Source organism: Cotesia typhae, unplaced genomic scaffold (assembly GCF_013202065.1).
Source record: "Cotesia typhae breed Kobodo isofemale line unplaced genomic scaffold, CoteBio_Ctyphae contig_4, whole genome shotgun sequence".
Lineage (NCBI taxonomy): Eukaryota > Metazoa > Arthropoda > Insecta > Hymenoptera > Braconidae > Cotesia > Cotesia typhae.
The window spans coordinates 10957739-10977391 of NW_027423748.1; the positions used below are offsets into that span (position 1 = coordinate 10957739).

Genomic DNA, 19653 nt, shown 5'->3' on the forward strand with positions numbered 1-19653 from the left:
ATTAAATAAACAGGTGATTCTGAATACCGTAGCAAGTAGTCAACCAGAATACCTGCTAATTAAACGTTAAATAAACTTTTTATAAACAACCGAGGACCCGTCAGACTCTTAGCGTTGAAAACAATTAAACTGCTGCATTATAAAACATAAAATCAGTAAGTATTTAACGAGCACCGTATACCGTATATACATCATACAAAACATTACAGTGACTGTTGTTATTGCACAAGTGCCGTAATGGCGACGACCTCTTTAAAATTCTCTTAAACTTATTATAAACTACAGACTAGTAAATCAAAATGTTGTATACCTACACCTCCACTACCTATATACTTTCAACTAGTCTCACTTAAAAATCTTCCCATCCTATAACAACAACAAAGAATATCAAATTAATTATGCGGTAGTTCCATGTAGAATTAACACAGAAAATTATGCATTGAATGCTAATTGACTCGCTTGGGAATCAACCCGAGTTTCGCCTAACCATCATCTTTGTCATAATCATCATCACCACCATCATCATCATCATAATGATGGAACTCCTCCCTCGCGCTCACCCTTCAAATGTACACATATACAGTATTATTATTATTATTATTATTATTATTATTATATATACTTGGGATTCGCTACTGTTCACTGTACACGTCAGTGTACACGTACGTAATATTGCTATCCAGGATTGCAGAGTGTACATCTCTCTCATTTACATATGCCATATATAACAATACCTCTCACTCATCAGAGAATGCCAACCAAAGTACGGTATCTAGTATCGTCGACGGAATAACGTATTAGTAGTGGATAGAAGCGTGTACGCTGCATGACGTACAAAGGGTGCATGTTGAGCGTGCCAGTTGTTATGTAGCTGAGGTGGAGGCGGGCTCAGATCACCCTCTACCTCTTATTCTACCTCTCCTTCTATTTATATATGTATTTATATTAGTAAAGATCCTCCGAGCTAAGTGCACCATATAATAGTGGGTGGTTTTCTTCAGGAAGCTGATACTCGCGTGTGATGATAACCGGGCGTGCTATACTACAACTATTACTATTACTATTACTATTATCCCTCATATGTAATTTAACCAACATTGTTGATGTTGTCTTGGTAATATTACGCGGTGGAGTTTGCATTGGTTTATCGTGATTATCCTTCTATTGGATTAGCGGTAGTATTAGTGTTAGTATTGGTATTACTATTAGTATTAGTATTAGTATTAGTATTAGTATTAGCAATCATGATAGTCGGATGTCCGCGGTGATTGGAGCACGTGACATGCCATGGCACCCTTGCTATCTAATAGCTATTCCGTAGATTCAAAGAGACTGCAGGACACGTAGTTAAAGTTACAGAGTTAAAGTTAATGTATTATACAACTATACACGTGTACTGTGTATAGTAATAATGTGCGAATACATGACACGATCGAGACGGAAGTATCCTCGATGGAATAGAGCTTCCTTGACAATTGTACCGATTCGTTATCGGCGACACGTGGGATACCCACGGTATTATGCAAGCTTTGTTATGTCTTCTGGTTACAATGATAAACATATGTTAATGATGTTTATCTTTAGTATTTTTTTTTATGGGTCGTGTGTTGCTTTTTTCACAAGCTATTAACTTTTAATTACTGTCGTTGTGGGGTTGTTATCTGGTTGATATTGAAAAAAATTTTTTTTTGGAGTAATTAAGTTGTAAAATGGAAAATTTATTGAGAAGTTAATTAGTTTTTTTTAATAATTAAATTTTGGATATAATTTTAAAGATATTGAAAAATTTAATTCAAAAACGATTAAATGTCTTATTTAACCAGTAAATTAGTGTAAATATTAATATGAATCCCACTTATTACTTATGTAAATAAAGCCAAGGATTCTGCGTAGTGTTTATAAATATAAATTAATATGTAGAGCGTATTAGTATGTAGGTTTGAAATATATAGGTTGAACGTGATTTAGAATTCAAGTCAATCTGGCTGTGTACCACACAGTAATTGCTTAGTTGGTTGGTGCTTGATCCGAAGGACAACAGCAGAGGCAGCAGCAGCAGCAGCAGCAGCAGCAGCAGTCAGCGGAGCGACCGGGTGGTCAAATTACGCGATGTCACGTTGAGAATCTTGTCTAAGACGTGGTATTACCCAAAATTGCAATCCCAGAGCGTGACGGAGCTGATAGTAGCTGTGTCTCCACAATAACTCAAGACCAAGACTTTACCTACCTGCCTGTCTCCTTCATCTCGACTTCTCCACCCTCCTCACCTCCTGCCCAGTCGTCGCCTTTCACTCGCGGTCCTATTTTTTTCTCATTGCTGTCTCAACTGCAGAACTTCCATTTGGCTTCCATTTGCCTCACCGGCTCACCAGCGGAATAATAGGACCAGTCTGAAAAAACATCAGCTACAATCATCATAATAACTACCGGGAACTAAAAAAATTGGTTTTGTTATTATGTCTATATATATATATATATATATATATCAATAAAAAAAGTAACATGGCGACCAGTTCGGGCTAAACGGAGAATAAGTATCGAGAAGAAATAAAACGACTTACAGAGTGTAAGGCTCGCCCCCTCTCCGCGGACAACAATCAGGCCCAGTCCCCCCTCCCACTTCAGGCCTGCGTAAGTCCCGAGGCTAATCCACTGGATAGGACGGGGACTTGTATACTTACGCTCAAGGTTCGAGCTGACTAAAAAATATACTCTATACTCTACAACACTCTATACTTTGTACTCTACTCCATACTCGGTTCTCTATACACTGTGATACGGGCTAAGTTTTAATGGAAGATAATGAAATTTTAATAAAATCTCTTAATTACAGAGACATCAGAGTGAAGCGTATTTAAAAAATTTAAGCAATTTCTTTCTGATGGGTTCATTTAGAATTTTTAATTTTTTTTTTTAATAAAAGTTAAATTTATCAAAAAAACATTAATTTTTTTTTTTAAATTGAAGTTTTTAAAATAAATTTTATAATAAAACTGTTTAAAAAAATTTTGCAAATTATTTTTTTTTGAAATGAAATAATTTGAATTCAAAAAATAAACCGCGTAAAATTAAAAAATTCGAATAAAATTTCTTGCCATCAAAACTGTGACAAATTTGAATAAATTAGAAATCAATTATCTCCCAACGATAAACAGTTAATTAAGGGGAATTTAATTAGAGGACTCGAGGCAATTGCCTCTAAATACAAGTCTCCTATTACCCATTAAATATTAGCAACAGTGATATTAATAACAACAATAATTAAATAACAATAGAAGATAAGATTAAGACGATTTAAGAAGTTATAGAATAAGAATGCACTGTTGATGTTTATAAGCCGATGTAGTTGACGATGTCGAGCTTTGCCAGCTATCCAGAGAGGGAGTAGTTCGCCACAGGCTCGGGGGGCGCGGAGAAGGGGCTGAGGACGCTCGTCGGTCGTCGTGTTGCTGCTGGCCCGCTCCTGCTGCCGCTGAGTACGCTTCTCAGTTGCGACTTAACCGCCGCGCGCGTTGTTTTCATTGAAAGTGTCGGCGTTCTACCGGCGGTTTCTGACGTTCAGATCGCGAGACTTTGTTAATTATTTAGTGCAAGTAATAAACAAAAAAAAAATAAAAAGTAGACGAAATTCTACACTTTGTTACTGTTTTGGACAAATTATACTTGTGTTTTTATTTATTTGCAAAGACGCTGGAGAATAAAAATAAATATTAAAAACGGAGTAAAAAAAAGTGAAACGCGTGCCTGCAGCTACAAGTGTGACCAGTTGTTTCTGTTTGAGTTATTTTGTTGTTTAATACTTTTACTTTTGAAATGTAAAGTAATAAAAAAAAAGTTGTTTTGGAATTTTGAGTTTTAAGTTTGGAGTTTCGAGTGCCAGATTGTGCCAAGTACAGTTAGATTTTGATTTACCATTCAATATAATAATAATTGTTATTGTTTTTATCAAGAGGAAAAGTAATTATAATTATAAGCAGCAGCATTGTTGTGAGTACCCAGTTGGTTGTCAAAAGTTGTTGTAAGTTAGTGCTGAGAACGACAGAGTTTAGTTAGTTCGGGTTTTGAGTGGCCGATATTGGCGCGACAACGACAAACGAGTGAGCCGTTTATTCGTATTCGGGAATAGTCGTGTGGTGGCTCTGGTGACGCTTTTAAGTTTTGTATTTAAATAATAAAACACGTCGAAAGAACAGGGGTGATCGACCTGCTTGATTAGCTTATCATTTTCATTTTCGGTAAGTTATTATTATTGTAAAAAAATTTTACTTAAAATTAAAAAAAAAAAAAATTTTCCGATGTCGGCTAACTTAATTTTAATTTATAATTATTATTATTCTAATTTCATCCCTTATTTTTATTCATTCATATAGTTATTGAGTTGGTAACTTTTTATAGTCGCCGAGAACATTTAATACGTGTATTGAGTGTAAAATACATTTCTTCGTTTATTCTAGTCCTGTTTTACGATAACTCCAATACAACCAAACAGAGTGTGAGTTGAGAGTTGAGACCAGAGCCAAGAACCGAGAGCAAGAGCAAGTCAACGGATACGATGAAAAAAAAAAAAACATTTTTATGAGCGTTATAAGCCAGCATAGCAGTTTCGAGTTTAGAGTCTCCTTCTATATGCTATCACGTGATATTTTTCGTTTATGCTTTTTCTTTTTCTTCTTGTACATATATACATATGTACTTCACTCCACTCTGCTCTATTTATTTATTTATTTATTTATTTAACATATATATATATATATATATATATATATATATATATATATATATATATATATATATATATATATATATATATATATATATATAATACATACTTATGTGTGTCCATTGTAGGTTCTGGCAGAACCTTTGATATGTTTCTCGAGTACGGAAAAGTTTTCAGCTCTTTAATGCCGTTGCCTTGCGTTGTATACATTATACCTGCGCTGGTTTTTCTGCCGCCAAACATATTTCCCAAGTAGATATATATATATATATATATATATATATATATATCGGCGTTAACACGGCTGAGAGATTTTGACGGGTCAAGAACACACCGAACGCAGACGTTTAAGATTATCCGCATCGTTAAATGGTGTTCTCACGCGTGAGCACCATTTTTTGGGTTCAAGGACCAAATTTGTTTGTTGGTCTCTAGCCCATGTTCCTTTCGACATGCTTCCAGGGCTATTCGAAGCATAATTACCTGTCTATATAACATTAAGCTATTTTTACCTTCTAATTATTTAAAAAAAAATTAGGTAACTTTAAATTATTTTTAAATTTTGGAGTAAAAAAATGAAAGTGAGGATTTTATGTTTGTTAAAAATGAAAAATTGAAAGCATTTACTGTCCTTCAATTCATTTTCATTCCGGGACAACTGAACCAAAAATTTGTGAAAGCGAAAAGCAGTCTCGATAACAAGGAAATATTATTTCTCTCACGGGTTTTTGGTTCGCTGAAAAAACAATTTACTCGGGCAAAATAAGATTTATTTCTTGGGGAAAAAAAGTATGATTTATTTGTGATAAAGGTACATCGTTGTTAATTTAAATTTTCCAGTACTAAGTCCTATTCAATCAATTAACTTCCAATACTCAATTTATTTATGAATGATTTAATTTAATTAATTTATTATTATTACAAATAATTTTATAATTTAATAATAATGAATAAATAATTCAATTCTTAAAGTAAAATATTATTTTATCCGAATTGAGTTCAAGAATGAAAATGAATTGAGGTAAAAAATTTTTGAGCTGACCCATTATAAAAATATCCAAAGTCCAACAATGAAAGGTAAAAAATTTATTTCCATAGACTGTTTTTTTTTTTCTATTTCATAAAAAGTTATCTTAAATAAAAATAAATTTCTGGTACTTGAGTGTACATGACCCGTTAATCTCTATACAATAATTTAGTAATAAAAGTTGTGTAAAAATAGTAAAGCTTAATGTAGACATGTTATTCTGTCACAAGAGATGCGATGATGAAGCCGTGAGGATATAATAAATGAAAAAGTGCGTTATCTTTGGGGCAACACCGAGCAATTACATAAATAATAATTTAAAGTTGGTTTCGCGTCGTGTAAAGTTAATCCGTGCGTTAGCCAGCCGTCTGGTCGAGGATACCGTAGCTTGTGTACAGTCTGTATCAGTATTATATATTTATATATAAATTGTACAGTGTGTTGTATATTGTAGTAAGCCGTATGTATTATATTAAGAGTGTACTTTTGTAACAGCGTATCGTTGAAAAACCGGTTTCCTATACGTGGAGCTCCTGCTAAGCCTGTAAGGTCCCCGATCCCCGACACAATATATGTTGTTGGAGGAAAGCAGTTTGGCGAGGTGTAGGCCTCACGTAGTAGGGGTAATTCTGTGGGGCCCGGGGCCGGGGACCTATACAAGAAAGAGTAGAGTAGAGTAGAGTGGGGGAAGGGGATTGCCGTACATACTGATGCTGTTGTTGTCGTATCGTACCTAAATATTTTATTCAATCGAATCATATCTTATATTATAAGCCGGAGCCAGGCTATGTACAACCATTCAGCGTTCTACATATTAATAGAGTTAATATTATATATCGTGACGCAGATATCAACTTGCACGCGAGCGCAATTCATTTTACACGGGAAATATGATCGCCGATATAATTATTTGCATTCCACGGGCTTTGAAAAACGACACTCTGGCAATTATCAACACAAAATGTCTACCAAATATCACACATCGTGCTATCATTAAGCATACATCATATCTATGAATATTAAATCTGACATGGAGGTACTTAGAGAGGTCCAACGGTGCTCAACTTACACTTTTACTTGTACTTACTCTAAGTATACAGTAATGAAACGTTTTTCACCGTAACATGTTGTACACACATTATTATTTTATTAATTTTTTTTTCTCTTAATTTTATCCACCTGAACGTGACAGCTGCTCGTAAGCAATCGCCATGCTCCCTTGTGTGATTAAGAGCTCTGACAGACGGAGTTCAGAATGCGTGTGTACTCATATGTATATTTACCTATGCACACACATTCATACACTGAACCTCGTGCTCCAAGTTCCCCCGGATACCCCATTATATTACAATTGAGCGGTTCAAGTAGCTCGAAACAAAGGTAATAGGAGCCTATCCTTTCCCCTATTAACCCCTCCCGACTCCAGGAGCACTCCCACTTTCGTCAACCCTGACACTACTATTATGTTACCACTGCGTCAGCTAACTCTGTCAAAAATCCAAATTTTAATCCGATATTAATTTACTCAGTCTTAATGGTAAAGAGGTATGTTTAATCTCCCTTCTTGCTGTGTGATGTGGTGAGTAAATAGAGGTTCAAAAGAGTGAGTCATTTCAAATAGGAAGGGATGTGTCGTGGGTTTATTTAAATTCTTATTCACTCCGATCACCAAGTCAACTGTTAATGGGTATATCTAATAGATACTGTTTTTCATGCAAAACGTTTATAAATTATTCATTCGAGAATTACTAATTATACGTGATATTTTTTCCGTTTACTTGCTGACTAAACTGTTATTTATTGGAGTATGGAACAATTTTACACGATCACTTTTGTCTGGAATTTTCTTTGTATTGAATTTATTCTCTCTTATTATTTTTATATCATATTGTTAATAAATTTTGTAAAAAGGACTAGAGATACGATAAAATTGACAACGACTATTTTTGTAGAAAATTTAATTTCCTTTAAAAAAGTTCTTTACAATTTTTTTGTATCACCATCTAAATTAAACTACATGAAATTTCTAGTTAATATTTAACTCAGAACTTTATAAACAATTTGTACTTAATCACCGTTTTTCATATCAGTAATTTATTTTTCTTTTGCTAAATTATTGCAATTAACTCTGTAGAAAGAACTTGAGATACGATAAAATTGACAAGGACCATTTTTAAAGAGAATTTAATTTGCTAAAAAACAAAAATCCTTTAGACTTTTTCTGTATCATCAATATGTAACTCAGAATTCGAGTACAAACAGCTCTCGCTTAATCACCGTTTTTTCATGTATGAGTAAGTTATTTTTTGCGCTCCAATATCCTCGGTTATTGCAATCAGTTGTTAACATTAATGATTATGATACACCGGGTGATTAATCACATAGTAATAATTGAGCAGCGTCAAACCTCAAGCACTCACGTCGCTGGCATTTTAAAAGTTCCGTTGCGCAACCGACTACCGTGGAAGCAATAATACCGTGGTGCAATAGTGATGATCAAGGCAATGACGATGCTTGTATACTCAATACTTAATACTTATTCTTATAAACACTGATGCCGATCCGATGACAGTGATCCACAAACACCAACCAAGAAAGCTGATGTCATTTTTTTATAAACCAGGTGTTGCAATTGACAATTTACTCGTACCGTGACGTCCAAAAGTTTCCCAAAGTACGTATAGCAGATAGCTAACAGCCAACAGTTAACTTTGTTTAAATAAAACAAAGAGTAGATATAACTTGACAGAAAAATAAGAAACTAAGAAGAAGAAGAAGAAGAAGAAGGATAAGACAAGTCTCACGGGCTCGATTTTGATCCACCTGGAAAAGTTATAGCTGAAATTATGCCTCAGCACGTCTCGTCCTCTCAAACTAAAGACTCATCCAGTCTCCAGTGTGTCTATATATCAGCAGCTGAATCCTTGATGCTCCTGGATCTTGGATCTTGTATTTTTTCCCGTTAAACTCTCTCGGGAGGAAATTTCTGCGTCAAAACTAACAGTGACGTGAGAGAACTGGCCGAGGTGGCGATGTGTTGCGAAAAAGCAATAAACGTCTGACGTGTCTTGGTCTGACATCTTGAGTACGAGGATGAGGGTGGTATGCGTGACTCTATCAGTGGGGCGTCTTCACCGCCAGAATAGGAATCGAACCGAAGGAACTATTGAGTTGTGTTGTGTTGTGTTGTGTTGCGTTGTGTTGTGTCTATGATCACTACAGGATTGTCTGGGGTTTATGGGTTAGAGTTTATAGGCTTTCAACCGTTTACACCCTTAGCATTAGTCTTCCAGCAGGAACTCCTTCTGCTGATTCAACGTTAATTTGGCTCCTAGTTGTTAGTTTAGACGGTAGGATGGTGGAAAGTCTAGACTCTCAACTGTGATAGTATAACCATGGCGACTTTATACCCTGATTACCAAAGTCATCTCGGTATCCTTTGCATGAAATACCGGAGGCCGTAAATTGTACGGTTTAATCACTATTAGTGCAGAGCGAGGCAAGACTACTCGAATCTGCCGACTACGACTGACTTGCTCTTGCTCTTGCTCTTGCTCTCTGCTCCGTATCATATCGTATCATATCCAAGAGGGAAGTAACTCGAGGTAGTTCTATTCATTCACTGTACTTCCCTCATCCTAAGATCATCTCTCACACCGGGATTTAATCCGTTAAGTGAAGCACACTCGCGAGACCGGAACTTTCATTTGGCAATCCAAAATTTAAACTTCATATTTGATCATTATCATTACCGGCTTAGTTACAAGTTATTGTTATTGTTATTTGGATTTTAAGGGTGAGGAAATTTGTTAATTTGGGGAATAGAAACTCCAAGCGCGATTCGTGATTAAAAAATACCATTTTAGATAATATAAACAAACTCGAGCGAAGCCTTTACGTGGATGTGGAGTTGGAGATGTAGATGGTGGTTAACGCGTTGATGTCTCTTGTTTTTAACAATGTTTCTGTCACGTCGTTAATCATCACACCATTACACGACAAATACCGACCTGCTTAATGTACACTTTATATAATCATAATAACAACAGAGTTAACAACGTATATAATATATAATATATATAAAATGGGCTTCAGGTTAGTTCGTAGTGTGTCTTTTACGCGACGCTTATCTCGTAAAAGTAAACTACCCCGTTTTATCAATGTCATTAAATTATTGCATTTTATGTATGTCATTTGATATATCTCTCGACAGATTACGACTTTAGACGTATAGTAATATAACTAAGGCGACGCAAACAACTAGAGCTTTGATTTTTTTTATAGCCGTCGTATCTACTTGAGTCTTAAATATTATTGACAAGTATTTATTTTTATTAATAAATTCTTTATTGATCAATCCTTGAAAATAACTCGACTGTAAAAAATTAAATTCTTTGGAATTATTGTCTCGACGGTTGTCACATTTTTAGTTTTTATTTTGAAAATAGAAATGATTATTTATTTAAAACAAAATCTCATTAATTATATATAAAATGTCTAAATGTTTGATTATTTACTGAAGAGTATAGTAGTATACATGTGATGCTAATTGGCTCGATTTTCGTCGGGTGATTTAATTATTCAAGCACATGTCAAGAAGTAAATTGACCTATTTATAAAAACTTATTTATTTATAACCGTCTGAGTGCGAAGATCCACTATAATCTATAGATAATTCCATTTTAGGAATTGTTATTAAATAATCATAATTTGTGGCGATTTATCGGATCAAGTCCTTGAGTATGCGGGCTAAAATTTAACTGCTGGTCGATATGTAAAAATAATTAATATATAACGTATAAAACTGGTGTAAATAATTAAGGATCTTTAATGTTGGCTATTAGAAAATCTTGAATTGTAAAATATTCATAGTTGTGATAAAAAATTTGATAGCAAAAATATAAAGGATAAAAAATTTAACGATCTTGTTTTGAATAATTTATCGGTGAGATTAAAATACATAGAGCAGTTTTTTTTTATTCATAAATAAATAAATAGTAATTAGTTAAATCAAGATTAAAAGCGAGTAGAGGTCTTTTATTATGAATAATAGTAATAATAATGGAAGTAAAAAAAAACCGGATAAAAAATAACAGTTAAAATAAAATTGGAGGGTAAAATAAGGATTTAGAATTTCTTAAAAATTCATTCCGGTGGTTTGTAGTTGTAGGTGCCCCAGAAAAGGGAAAATCTTCTCCTCGGTCTTAACTGCGGCGCTGGAATTGCTTTTCGCTTTTAAGTAATTGGCAATCGTGTGAAATTTTCCTTTAACTGTCTTATAGTAAGCAACTTCTCTGGTACACACTTGCTGTAAATACGTAGAGATACTGTAGTGCTATACAGAGGAGTTTAAACACTGAAAAACCGAGTGGAATGGCTGGTGAGCTAAAACTCGAACAATCTGTGTGCTACGGCAGTGTGTGCTGGATGTGTGTATACACCATTGGAACAACGATCGGAGAGTTAGATGGCGTTTCTCCAATCAATTTCCAAGTTTTTTCCTTCTACTCTTCGTTACCTCAACGTCCTTTATCTCAAGAGTCTCGTGAGATTGGTCTTCGGGCAAGTACACTGATGAAAAGTGAATCAGGTTATTTTTTTGTCTTTTCCCTCTCTTTCCTCTTTCCTCTTTCCTCTTGAAAATTCATTGATTAATTGTCACCGGAATAATTGAGTTTGTTTTGTGAAACAAGGCACACAAAACCCGTCCGACAGTTTTTCAATAATTCAACACTCTTAATAATTATCCGTGGCCCTTTTACTTCGATTCACTCTTAAATAATTTATTTTACACGCCGGAATACACAATTTACAATCTTATTTATTCATTTATTGGTAATTTAGAGCCCCATAAAATTAATAATTACTTATCTCATTACTTTGATGGCTTTTTAATTAAATAGTTTTCAACAAAACTGTAAACACGACTGAGATATCTGATAATTTTTTAAATGTCACAAAAAATCAGATTATTTTTAATTTAACAGCAATTAGTCACTATTTAAAAAATTAGATTAGATAATTGTCCAATTTATTTTTTAATGACTAATACTAATTACCAATTTTTATAACTGACTCACACTAATTACTAATACCATTTATCTCTCTGTAACTAGATTTATCTTTTGGGATAATAATTTAATTAACCAATCTAAAGTTTGAATATTTGATTTGAAAAAGTCAAACACCTTTTAAAATAATAATAATAATAATAATAATAATAAAAATAACAATAATATCACCGAGATAAGGAGAGTAGATATAGATCGTAATTTATTCGGTAGTAGAATAGAAGTTAGTTAATTTGATGGTCAGCGAATTTTGAGCTGCTTTCAGTAATATCAGCACATGAAATTTCTCTATCTCTTACTCTGAATCCGCCGACAATTTCCATTTTAAACGGCGCTGCAGGTCGACCAGCAGCTAACGGCGGTAAGCAAAGTCGTTTCCAAAGTTAGCTCGTGGAGTACAGAGTATCTCTCTTCCTCCACTCTTCTGGCTGGGGTTACTATTACTATAGGGCATTATTCGTACTCTCTAGTGAGCATCTCCGGAGTGTATCTCTACTACCGGGATCGCACATCGCACTGCTACCAAGTTTCTCCCATTTCAGAATTACAGCTTACTTTACGCTATTATCCGCTCAATTTTGCCCCTTTATAAGCTTAAATATAATAAAATACCGAGATTAACCGTGTGTATAAACAAAGAGTAAAAAAATTGGTGTACAACTTGTAGAAACTTCCGTAAAAAAGCCATTTTAAATAAACCTGAGTTTAAATATAAAAATAAAATAGCATACAACTTTTATTTTAGTTATTACTCAAGAAAAAGTTAATAACACTTTCTCATGAAATTATTAGAGAATATTATTATATATCTCCGAGTTGATTTAACTCAACTTCTATCTCAATCCTCTATTACATTTATTACTCGGTTAGTGGCTATCTCGACCTACTACCGTAATAACCAATAAATATTTCGTCTCACGGGTTACACCGTTCAAAATTGCCCGCGCTTTCACCGACTACGTGCTCCCTACACTTTTATTCCAATCGCATAACTCTGATCGTCATTGCCAGTAATCAAATCTATAGTAATATACTGCTAACTTCATCCTGGTGTAGGTGAATATGTCTATGTTGTGTTATGTACCATTTATACTGAAAGTAATGTAACTTCGGTGCGTTGGCGGACACACCAGGAAAGGGAGGACAAAGCGCTGAGTTATTCTCCCGGGAAATAGTAATAGTAATAGTAATCGTGATAGTAATAGCTACATATATATATATATATATATATATATATATATATATATATATATATATATATATATATATATATATATATATATATATCTGTTGGGTGCATTTATATGCAATACTGAGAGTTTAAGAGTTAGCTGTTCTGTTTAATGACTATTCTGCCGATAATGACGGGGCAATAGTCATAGAATTACACTCGGTTTTCATTCTCATTCTCCTTCTCGGTCTCTGTGTCACGATACTGTGCCCGAGCTTGATACCACACGCCAGAGTCACTTTGACCCGACCTCGCTACCCCCCAGTCACGACTTTACTTTACTTGTATTATTCTATTCTATTCTACTCCATTCCGCTTAGATCCAACTCTAACTTCAACTCTGACTCTAACCGATCGATTCTGATTCTAAGCTGAGTAACTACGCTTCAATAGATCTTTGCTTACTGATTTTATTCCTTTAACCTCCCACTACCATGCTACTATAAACAGCTACTACTTTTACTTCAAGCTTGATTGGACATTCTAATGTAAAGATTGGAATACTGAATTTTTTAAATTTTAATCAATATTAAATGCAATTAATTATTTAAAAAAATACATTTTTAACTTACTGACAATAAAAATCTGTCGGGGAAAAAAAAAACAAAAAAAACAAATGTAAATTTCTTGAAAGAAAATTCCTTTTCAACAAAATAAAAAAAGTTAATGCTTCTCAAGCTGTAGATCGATTTAAATTTAGTTCATAATCTAATCTAAAAATAAAAACTTGGATTCAAAAAGCGAAAAAAAGTAATCTTATAAAACATTAACTATTTAGTAAGGAGGGAGTAGAGAAGCTTCAGCCTTTAAAAGTTACTCAAATTCTCTTTGATGCATTTAATTAATCCATTTCCGCGGTTAATTATGAATCGTGAGAAAAAGGATAAGAAATAAATGGGTAGAAAGAAAGGAAAAAAAAAGAAAAAACAATTTTCATTACTCGTACTATTATATATACCAGTGGAGTAGATCACAAGTAAACTACTGTGGTATTATAAAGAACAGATAAATAAAAAGGCGATCGCATTACTGTGAAATAACCGCGTGGGAATATGATATCGACTGACGCGGAAGTTGAGGCACACTAGACTCATTCGCGCGGTAGTTATATCCATAAAGGTAAGCATTTAGTTATATTATCGGCTTATTTCTCTTGGCATTAACTAGTAAAGTGTCGAAAGATAAAGGGATACCGTAAAATAGAGTGGAGAGGGATGATATCGCTCCATCGTTTCATTTCATCGTTAACAACCACCAGGAAACGATGAGATGTTTGCAAGCGCGAATCGGTCCATTGAAAACGCGCCATTGCCTCGGCTCGGTACCCGGGGGATGAAAAGGGTGAAGGAGGGGACTGCCAGCATATTACACCGGGGAAACCATATTTCGTTATTGCTGCTATGCGCCGGTAACTATATAGGAACATGTGAATCTACCGACGTGTATAAAAGTGGGAATAAAGGGTGGCGATAGCAGACCAAGGCAATCGCCAGTTATTCCCCTTCTTTTTTCAGGAGGACTCGCTTTTTTTTTTTTTTTTTTTTTACTTTTTCTAGACCCTTTAACCACGCTTATACCTCGTTCGCTTGACTATGTATACGGTTATTATTTTTTTAGCGGGTTTGAATGTACCATACCATGCCAGAGACTATACGAAATCGAGGCGATGAAATAACATGAATTTTTTATTATTTTTCATCTCAACTGCAAACACGTATTACGGCTTAAAGCCCTTAGTAACTGTTATTGCTGTATTATTATTTATTTTGTTTTTTTGTTTTTTTTTTTTTTTTTTTTTGTTTTATTATTTTTTTACACGTAGCACTGATATACTGTATATTTTCACTTTGTCTTCGTTAGTGACAAATTGACATTTCAATTCTGCCGGCTATCAAAAAATAAATCGAGAATGAAAAATAAAAAGGGAAAAAAAAATGCTATCAATAGATTTAAATTCAATCGCTTTATCAACCTTTTCAACTTATATTACTTGAAAGTTTATAAAACGCTAAGCCCTATATACATATAAAAAAATATATCTATATGTATGTTGTAGCAAAATACTCAGTCGTCCTTAATTTTATCTTCAGTTTATATTTCCAAAGTGTGTAGTACTTTGAGAATTTAATTTTGTCCTGTGCGTTTCTCCGACAAAACTTTTCCTTTTTTATATACAGTAATAGCTGCAGCAACCGCATTCTATTCTTGCATCCACGTTTTGCGCTTCGGTACTACTATACCAGAGTTTATAAAATGTACTATAGCGTAAAAACAACAACATGTGTGTATGTGTGTGAGTTAAATAAGCTAAAGGGGACTTACTAAACCAAAACAAAATAGAATAAAAGGCAATGAAGCCTAAAATAAGCAGCCTTTTGCTTCGTGTACCAGACCCGGACTAATATCTCACAGGCTTAATCACTTAACGCACACTATTATCTTATATTATACATTATAAATTATATTACTACACATTAATCCGTTAGTAAATATTCTTCAATTAAATAATTTAATTCATTTGAAATTCAAACAAAAAAAAAATTTATCTTTTAAAAGAAAAGTTTCCAATCAATTAAAAATTTAGATAGTCATTTTCAGAGAGATAACCCAGCATTTTTCAGAAAGCGTTACATGATTTTTATCATCCATTAACTTTTTGTTGAATAATTGTCTACAACAAGGTATTTCGAAAACTGATTAAATGTTTGAATGTTTAAAAATTCCGTCGGAAAATAACTTAAAAGTTTATCTCAAGTGTTTACAAATACAGAGGGTCCTAACATATGGGCACAAGATATTCTATCCAAGTCGTGGTCTACCTGGGGAACTTGCCAGCCCTCGTAACTCGTAACTTTTCTCTGAAGTTCATGGTCCTGATCACGATTATCCATTTTATTTTTATTTATTTTATTTATTTATATTATTTATATCTTGTATAACTCTGTAGTGGATCTGGTAACCAGTAAATGTCCGCAGTTGAGTTCGCCTTGAACCTCTCAGCCGAGTACCAGCTCATCCACATGAGCTTGAGCAAAAACAGGCTCCCTACCCTTGAAGCGTCGTAATGTGTAGTGCGTGTGTGCACTCGAAATGGCTCCTCGAGCTGACTTCCAGTGGAAGTGCATTAGGCGGAGTTGCCGGCTGTTAGAGCAAAAGAGTAGCCGAGCTGGTCCGGCGTACCTTGGAAACCGCGAGCAAGAAAGAGTCGGGACCGCGAATTAAAGAGAGAATAAGCCGATAAGGCCAAGCCCATTACTAAGGAATAAGAAACGAGCAGCACTGGTTGGTACTAGTTGAGTACGGGCACGGGTCCGGGGGGTACCAAGTATAGTAAACTCGAGAAATCTCCTCTATCTACTCCATTCTCCACTCTATCCATTCTTATTCCACCCGTAGAGTCTAGCATCAGCATCAACTGTACCATGTACTATATGCTATATACAGTTGGTTCTTTATCCGATGATGCCTCAGGCGTTTGTCCTTGTTGCTCTCAGTATTCAGTCTCCAGTTTGAGAGTGTAACCCCCTTGGAAGAACCATATACTCGTCTTTTATTACTTTTCAACTTTTTCTTTTCATTTCCACGCCATCACTTTTTAACTTTTTATTTTCTCGAGATTTTTTTATCTCCGTACTCAACCTCTATTAACATGGCTCTTTGTCTTCCAATTTCTTTTCTAGTCAGTGCATCTCCAAAATAAGAAAGTCCAAGAATAAATAATAATAATAATAAAAAAAAAAGATTCAAATTACTCACTGGGTATCTTTTTAGAGTTATAAAAATTTTTCATCAACCTAGGATAATAAATAATAGTCAGAGTTAGACTTGTTGTCGCGATAAAATACATTCAATAAATTCGTATCACTTAAAGTAAAAGTATTACACAGACGTGCGGTCTATTGGTTGGACTATTATATCTTATATATATATATATATATATATATAGAGAGAGAGAGAGCAGATCTATTTATCACCGGTGCGTGCGTTATGGCGAAGGTTATTGCGATACAAGTGTGTGACCAAAGTTTACCCTGGTCCTGCGGCAGTCGGCATTCCAACAGGTGCGAAAAGCCTTGGAGCTATGTCAAGCTTATAATACCTTGCTTCGTTATGCAGTAAACCCGCCGGGCATTACATCCTCATACTCGTACATAGCACATAATACCCTTCTATTCGCTGTGCTATATGTATAGACAATATTTCCGTCTCCGTTCGCGCTTAGTTTGCCGACTATCCTATCCTATCCTAGTTCAGACTCTTCTCTTTGGTGTGTCTGCCTCTGCTGTGCTTTCACTTGTCATGTTGTAAATAAAAATAAAAATAAGCTGCCAAAAAAGAAATAAAAATAATAAAAGAAATGATAATTTTTAAAATAAATTAGCCAAATTTATTCCGGGATTGAATTGTGATTCATGAGGTGACCTGCAAGGAGGATTTAATACTGTGAGAACGTGCGTACGCTGGCATTCTATTCCTCCTTAAATAAATTCAGCCGTACGCTGTATACATTATACAGAGTAAAATATAATAAAATAAAATAATAAATATGTACTGCAGCAGCAGCAGCAGCAGCAGCAGCAGCAGCAGGTACTCTGCAGCAGTGTATAACCATAAAGTATTAGCATTAAAGCAATAGTGCATTGAGTTAAGAGGAGAGAAGAGTAATAGAATAACAGGTAGGGCTCTATTTTTGTTGCTTTCGTTGTTATTATCCTTATAAATTATTCTAAACTTGTTCGTCTTCTTGGTTCGTGGTCTCTGGCGTCTTTACTCTTCGTTGTCCTTCTTTGGCTTAGCTGGTGCATCACGGGTGGCGCCCTCTGCTTCTACAGTTCCTCGATAATGCTCAAGTCCCTTTGTCAGGCACGTTCGAACGAATTCTCAGGATTCTCGAGTAAATACCAGCATCTAAGACGCTACGATATTACTATACCATACCAAGAGTACAGGGGGGGGGAAGTACGGAAAATTTATGGTCTTATCTTACCCGCGCCTTATTTTTACCGTCACATCTTTTCTTTATTTTATTTTTTTTTTTTTCATTTTTCAAAAGATATAATTCAAGATACACTGACATATTTTTGTCTATCCTCTACTTCTATTCTCAGGAAATAATGCTGATAAGCGATTATCTATTGTGGTGACTAAAATCTGAGGAAATGACTGTTTTTAGTCAGTGTATATTTTTCGTTGTGTTATTTCACATTTGAATAGATACAAGAGAAAGCGTTCTACATACTTAGAGGCCCTTTTACAAAAGGTATAAATTCGATTCTGATGAATGCAATCTCAGTCTGAGGATTTAAAAACAAAACAATGCATAAACGATACAAGAATACGAATAAGAGTAAGATAAAGCCGCAGTAAGTTGTTTCTCTTGTAGTTATCTCTTCTAAGGGAAAAACCTCGTGAGTTGCCCACCGATTTATCGAAAGTGCTCTCGATACGCCTCAAGGCGCCAAAGAACCTTGCAGGTATTTTATTCTTCTCTTATTTCTTTGTATTTTGTATTATTTTGGACTTTGTGTGCTCGTATTTGGCTTCGAAAGGAATGCAAGACTGACGAAAAAGCTAAGACGTCGTTTGTCTTGCAAGATGCAATGTGTGCCTTCGCGTGATAAGCTGCGAAATTACAGTGAACGCCCTTCTCTCCAGAAACTAATGGTAGAGTACTCACGCTGTGTCTACATGCATAGACGGGTATATTTATCCAGAGTACACTTATATATACATAAGAGAAGAGAAAAATACCTATTGAGCGTAGCGCGAGTGTGATAGTGGAACGCCGCGAGATTTAACTTTAAACGGTTGGTTCAAATGTAAAACCTCAACTCGCTCTAACCATATTTTTATTCAGAGCTCTCGTGTGATCGATTGACTCAAGGCCTCTTTATTATATATATTTTATTTTATTTTATTTTTTCACCTCATCTCCGCTCTCGATCGTGACGGTTTTAATTTCGGGGCCTTGAGACCCAAGATTAAATGCTTGGGTGATCGATTGAGCGTGAAACACTTTACGTAATAAAATTAAAGAAATAAATAAATTAAAAATACATTCTCTATCTCCATATGTTATAAATTACACACAAATCTACATTAATAACAATGATTTAGAGTTATTTTTGTTATTATGGTAATTCAAACTATATTTTACTAACCACAAATTAAACACCGAACAGAGCATCAGTACATTCAAGACACTTTTATAATTATAAATGTGACGTCTCTTTAGCTAATTGCGGGGCTTAATACGTGACGCAATCGGTCGAACGGTCAGCGATGGTAGGTAGAATATGGATGTGGAAGTGATACACTGGGTGGACGGTTCACCAAAACATTTGTCGCTATAACAGCCTGACCACACTCCGCGATATACATATATGTAAGTAGTATGGGGACATCAATCATTGGTTGAACGTTACAGCCGGTCAGGAAATGACATTTGTAATTTCGGTGGCTGCGTGCGGGTGTGCATATAAACACTTGCCTCAACTCAACCTCGATAGCTGCAATGCGTTCTAATATTCGGGTATTACTTGTCATAAACCACATACAGTATGGAGTAATATGTTTCCCATCCATAAACCAAGGGAGAGGAGCA

General features: G+C 34.8%; 1 protein-coding gene across 3 annotated transcripts in view; it reads left to right on the forward strand.

The window, feature by feature from the left end:
* The first annotated feature begins 3234 nt into the window (after positions 1–3234).
* Positions 3235–19653, forward strand: part of LOC141527316 (semaphorin-1A) — a 94354-nt gene continuing 77935 nt past the window's right edge. The window contains exon 1 of one of the 3 annotated variants that reach the window (XM_074242736.1): positions 3235–4235. The gene's annotated coding sequence lies outside the window, so the exon portion shown is untranslated. Of the gene's footprint in view, positions 4236–14151; positions 14169–19653 lie in introns of those variants that run through there. The other 2 variants (XM_074242734.1, XM_074242735.1) reach the window with 2 other exon arrangements.